Source organism: Haematobia irritans, chromosome 2 (genome assembly GCF_050003625.1).
Source record: "Haematobia irritans isolate KBUSLIRL chromosome 2, ASM5000362v1, whole genome shotgun sequence".
Classification (NCBI taxonomy): Eukaryota; Metazoa; Arthropoda; class Insecta; order Diptera; family Muscidae; genus Haematobia; species Haematobia irritans.
The window spans coordinates 149,775,765-149,782,270 of NC_134398.1; the positions used below are offsets into that span (position 1 = coordinate 149,775,765).

Below are 6,506 nucleotides of genomic sequence, written 5' to 3' on the forward strand. Positions count from 1 at the left end.
CAACAGAAGTCGAAATGAACCAGTCACTGACCGAAAATGAACGAATGAACTAACTGACCGAACTAGTTCGTTGATCGAAAAAGAGCTGAAGTGAGCGATCACTACACTGAACTATAATGCCCAACACTAATATTTCTGGACGCATCCCATCTTAGTCGCAGAGTTCTACGATTTGGATACAAGCTGATATACCAAAACGCAAAAATAATAACATCACATGCTGCAGAAATGGGATTCTGCGGCATTTTGACCCATTCCCGTCTTGAGATGATCGACGCTTTGGTATTTTTTAGTGCCAACCTTGCTCTCAAAAATTTCCCAAGCGTAAAGGGTGATACGGTCAAAATTTGGTCAATATAAACTTGACGTATTTCTTTCAATTTTGCATTTAAAAAACCTGAACACCCCTCATTTTGAAGGTGAGTGTGTGTAGAATGTTGCTCCTATTTTGATTTTTGAATTCACTCTTCAGTTGTCAAAATGCCGTCCAAGCAAGAAGAGCAGCGTATCAAAATTTTGCTCGCGCATCGCGAAAATCCGAGCTACTCGCACGCAAAGCTGGCAAAATCGCTAAAAGTTGCCAAATCAACCGTAACAAATGTAATTAAAGTGTTTGGGGAACATTTGTCGACAGCCAGGAAGTCTGGATCGGGGGGAAATCGAAACCCGGAAGCCGCTGAGACAACAAAGAGAGTTGCCGGTAGTTTCAAGCGAAACCCTAACCTCTCTCTCCGAGATGCCGCACATAAGCTGGGTGTATCGTCTACAACCGTGCATCGAGCCAAAAAACTAGCCGGACTATCGACTTACAAGAAGGTAGTGACTCCAAATCGCGATGATAAACAAAATACGACGGCCAAAGCGCGATCCCGGAGACTGTACACGACGATGCTGACGAAGTTTGACTGCGTGGTAATGGACGACGAAACCTACGTCAAAGTCGACTACAAGCAGCTTCCGGGACAGGAGTTTTATACGGCAAAAGGAAGGGGAAAGATAGCAGATATTTTCAAGCACATAAAACTGTCAAAGTTCGCAAAGAAATATCTGGTTTGGCAAGCCATCTGTACCTGTGGCTTGAAAAGCAGCATTTTCATAGCTTCCGGGACTGTCAACCAAGAAATTTACGTGAAAGAGTGTTTGAATAAACGTCTGCTGCCTCTCCTGAAGAAACACGGTTGTTCCGTACTGTTTTGGCCGGATTTGGCATCTTGCCATTACGGTAAAAAGGCCATGGAGTGGTACGCCGCCAACAACGTGCAGGTGGTTCCCAAGGACAAGAACCCTCCCAACACGCCAGAGCTCCGCCCATTTGAGAAATACTGGACTATTGTCAAGCGGAACCTAAAGAAGAACAAAAAAACTGCTAAGGACGAGCAGCAGTTCAAGACAAACTGGCTTTCTGCGGCGAAGAAGGTGGACAAGGTGGCTGTACAAAATCTGATGGCAGGTGTCAAGCGTGAGGCCCGGCAATTCGGATTTGGAAAAGCGAAAGCCTAACTGAATATTTTCCCTGAATTTTATACTAATTGAACTTGAAAAAGAAATTTAATTTGATTTTTTAAATAAACGATTTCACCGATTTACACGCGTTTTCCCTTGACCAAATTTTGACCGTATCACCCTTTAAAAGGCCATCGGTTTATTATTCGGAGATTTTGGTAGCAATTGTGCAGTGGAAATAATGCAGGGAACCTCTTTTATAAGCCATTCATGGTTAAAGCTTGCTGAGCGCGATGATGCAGAATCCTGCTGGAAGGTCCATGGCCGAAATGTTTGTCTACCCATAGCTTCAATACTGTCTTTAGAACATTTTCCCGATAATATTCTGCATTTATTTTCACTTCACGGTCGATGAATACGAACGAAGAGCGACCATCAGCCGTTACGGCGGCCCACACTATTACCATCGGCGAAGCTTGAGTTCTAGTGGCCAATGGAAGGAAGGTATACATTTTCAGCTGACCTTTATGGAAAGTAAACGCGATCATTTTGTTTGTTCAAAAACTGCTTAACCCTCTAATGCCCCAATTTTTTTGTCAGCTGATTAAATATTCAATGTTAACGACAAAAAAAAGCAAGAAAACGAAACAAGAAAAATGTATGCGGTAAAATTCCGTATATGCTGCAAAGCCTCTTGAACAGATTTTACTAAGTTTTCTTTTTATTTTACCCATTTTTGTTGTCTTAAGGTGTGTTATACTAAAAGCTTACTGATTTTACGAAGCCCGCCTAAAGGCGGGATTGGGCATTAGAGGGTTAATTTGGAATAACTTCTCATCAGAGAAAACCAAATTCAGTAACTGGCCACTTCATGTAAGCGAAGCAACTCCTTGGCTCTTCCCAATCTAACTTTTTTGTATCGATGAGCTCCTGCACTTTTTGAAATTTTAACGCTAATTTTTCAATAGATGTTGCATTCGTTCTACCACGCGGCATGGATTTCGATCAAATCTTGCCTTCACTTTTCGGATCATTTTTGATGTTGTTGCCGTTTCTTTTTTTTCGCTATGCAACACTGCCAGTATCAAGGTAACAAGCAGTGGTAAGAGAGCAAAATATTTATCAGTATTTCAATGGTGGAGGATGATACTAACCTCCTGTAGTTTTCCAGCCAAATATAAATCAATCAGACTATCACGCTTGTCCAAAATCTCCGTGAAATAGTAACGTTCTACTCCTGAACCACAAACAGGTGGTGATAGTGTTACTTCGCCGCCTGTCGGAACTTCAATATTTCGTATATGCTAGTTTTCGTAGTTTCAGAGGTTTCACTGTACTTTTCACTTTGCGCCCAGAAGTACATCTTTTCCCACACCCAAGATCTCTGTTTATAATGATGCTGAAGTTATTGTCAATGATACTCCTACAAGAAGATGAAGTAGAATAAGTTTTGTTACTTTTCGCAATATCCTTGTTCATCTTCGATGTGCCAATTTCGCATTTTCTCGCATCTAATGCCATTTATCTGTCTGCCACATTGACTTACATATTTCGTTGGTCTTTGCCGATTTCATACTTCTTTGTTTTGTGTTTGTGCGTGTCGCTCAAGGGATGTGGGTGCAGAAGGGTGTTGTAGTTTGTATTGTAGTTCACTAGGATGAACTTCTTCTTGTTCTGTACTATCGTCAGCATCATCATAACTATACGCCGATAATATTTTGCATGGCGCCAGTCATTGTTTTTGTTGATGTTTTATGTTATTCCATTCTGGTTTGATTCCTTCTATGGTGACTTTTTGGGGGCCTAAATTTTTATAGGCCAATTGGTGAATTTCCATTTTTTGAAAATTATGTTAGTTCAGTTTTATTACATTTGCTATGTTACTTCTACTTCTTGTGGGATCTTCTTTTACAATTCAATTCAGTTTGTTTGTTTCTTCGAATGTCTTCCCCTTCCAGGAGCTGGGGGACAGTTTACTGGAACAAATAAAGCGGATAGACATAAAAATTAATGTCCTCTATATGTTGTTGATGTTTGATATTTTCATCGTTTTTGTCTCCAATATTCCTGATTAGGAAGCTGGAAATGCATTTAAAATATTTTGTATTTAATAGCTCATAATTTTGTGCGAATATTACTCACGAAAAGAAAAAGAAAAATATTGTTCTAATAGTTTTAAATTTGAAATATATTCATACCCATTAATATCACTGTACGTAAAAGTACACGAAAACGGAGATATATTAGTAAACGCCAAGGTAAATTAAATAGTATGCAATGATTCAAGTCGAAAAAAATTATTGGCAAAAAAAGGTTAAACCAAATATCTCAACTAGAGTAATCAAAAACACGGTTTTTTTGAAAGTCGGTTTTCCCGGTTCTAAAAAACCGTACCATTTTTTAAAAATTAAAAAACCGGTATAACCGGTCCAACCGTGTTATTCCCAAAAGGAGCAAAAACGCTTAATTTAATATAAATGAAGAATAAATACTTCAATGTTTTAATGTAAAAACAAGTATATACGGCCGTAAGTTCGGCCAGGCCGAATCTTATGTACCCTCCACCATGGATTGCGTAGAAACGTCTACGAAAGACTGCCATCCGCAATCGAATTACTTGGGTTGTGGTATCTTAAAACTTCTTAGCATCGTTTTCTAAATTGTGAGTTAGTCCATACGAGGTATATATTAGACACAAGTTGTGTTTAGGTAAGTCTACAAATAATATTTGTGTGATTGGGGATCGATTTATCTGAGGGCTATATATAACTATAGACCGATATGGACCTCGTTAGGCATGGTTGTTAACGGCCATATACTAGCACAATGTACCAAATTTCAACTGACTCGGATGAAAAGTGCTCCTCCAAGAGACTCCAAAACCAAATCTCGGGATCGGTTTAAATGAGGGCTATATATGATTATGGACTGATATGGACCACTTTTGACATGGTTGTTAAATATCATATACTACCACCACGTACCAAATTTCGACCAGATCGGATGAATTTTGCTTCTCCAAAAGGTACCTGAGGTCAAATTGGGGGATCGGTTTATATGGGGGCTATATATAATTATGGACCGATGTGGACCAATTTTTGCGTGGTTGTTAGACACCATATACTAACACCATGTACCAAATTTCAGCCGGATCGGATGAAAGTTGCACTTCCAAGGGGCTCCGGAGGTCAAATCTGGGGATCGGTTTATATGGGGCCTATATATAATTATTGACCAATTTCGACCAATTTTTGCATGGGTGTTTGAGGCCATATATTAACACCACGTACCAAATTTCAACTGAATCAGATGAATTTTGGTCTTCCAAGAGGCTCCGGAGGTCAAATCTGGTGATCGGTTTATATGGGGGCTATATATAATTATGGACCGATGTGGACCAATTTTCGCATGGTTGTTAGAGACCATATACTAATACTATGTACCAAATTTCAGCCGGATCGGATGAAATTTGCTTCTCTTAGAGGCCTCGCAAGCCAAATCGGGGGATCGGTTTATATGGGGGCTATATATAATTATGGACCGATGTGGACCAATTTTTGCATGGTTGTTAGAGACCATATACTAACACCATGTACCAAATTTCAGCCGGATCGGATGAAATTTACTTCTCTTAGAGCCCTCGCAAGCCAAATTTGGGTGTCCGTTTATATGGGGGCTATACGTAAAAGTGGACCGATATGGTCCATTTGCAATACCATCCGACCTACATCAATAACAACTACTTGTGCCAAGTTTCACGTCGATAGCTTGTTTCGTTCGGAAGTTAGAGTGATTTCAACAGATGGACGGACGGACGGACGGACGGACGGACGGACGGACATGCTCAGATCGACTCAGAATTTCACCACGACCCAGAATATATATACTTTATGGGGTCTTATAGCAATATTTCGATGTGTTACAAAAGGAATGACAAAATTAACATACCCCCCATCCTATGGTGGAGGGTATAAAAACCGGTTTTTTTGAAAGTCGGTTTTTCTCGGTTCTAAAAAATCACACCATTTTTTAAAACCGGTGGGCGGTGTTTTAAAAATTAAATAACCGGCATAACCGGTCCAACCGGGTTCTTTCCAAAAGGAACAAAAACGCTTAATTTAATATAAATGAAGAAAAAATACTTAATGTAAAAAAAAATAATTATTCAAGCTTGAGATCGTTTTTTGTATGTATTGGTTTCATTATTCTTGAATATTTCGCAATTACGTGGAATTACTTCATCGGGAGTAGATATACTATAAAAAAGATTGACATTTTTAATCATGACATGTAAATTATTTATCAAAAAATTGTTCATCAAGAAATATCATAGATTTGTTGCATAAATATACGCTCCTAATTGAACAAGCAGGATTTGCTTATATTTTATTGAAATGTCTCTGGGACTTCTTTAGAAAACCAACGTATTTTATTTGACATCTTGGACGAATACTATGTTGGAAGTGTTCAGAAACGAGTTGGAACAGCGCAGAAAATACATTTGGGAAGTTTTCTTATTTCAGTTTACATTGAAAATAAAAAAACCGAAAGTCGGTTTTTATGATATTAAAATAACCGGTTCTACCGGTCCACCGAAAATGGGTTTTTATACAAAACTGACAATCGGTGCAAAACGAAACACCGGTCCACCGGTTTTCACCGACCGGTTTTGATCACTCTAGTCGCACCCTATATTTGAAGTTGTTGTATGTTTAATTCAAAAATTCAATATCTCAGTTAATTTAACGAACATTTCTTCTTTAAATCAAAAATAAATATCTTTGCTTAAAGGAAATTTGCGTTGCTTTAAAGATATACGATTTTAACGGTCATATAAAAGTTTCAAATATTCGTGTCGTAAATTTAATGCACAGAAAAAAGTCCGTAGTTAAAATAATGCTAAATTACACTTATTTTTTATTGCAAAAAAAAAAAATATTTGTTTGCAGGTAGTTTCCACAGCCTTATGAAATTTTTCTTACCCCAAGTATGCCCCAAATCTTTTATAAACAAACGTAGGTATAAAGTTCAATGACCATACACTCAAAAAAAGTTTACGTGGA

General features: G+C 38.4%; 1 long non-coding RNA gene across 1 annotated transcript; it reads right to left on the bottom strand.

Annotated features, from left to right (window-relative positions):
* Positions 1-2,633: 2,633 nt before the first annotated feature.
* On the bottom strand, positions 2,634-3,391 carry LOC142224213 (uncharacterized). Its single transcript, XR_012719072.1, has 2 exons — positions 2,990-3,391; positions 2,634-2,866 (listed from the first exon to the last, which is right to left on the bottom strand). It is a non-coding gene; the product is annotated as an uncharacterized LOC142224213 (long non-coding RNA).
* Between the last annotated feature and the right edge of the window lie 3,115 nt (positions 3,392-6,506).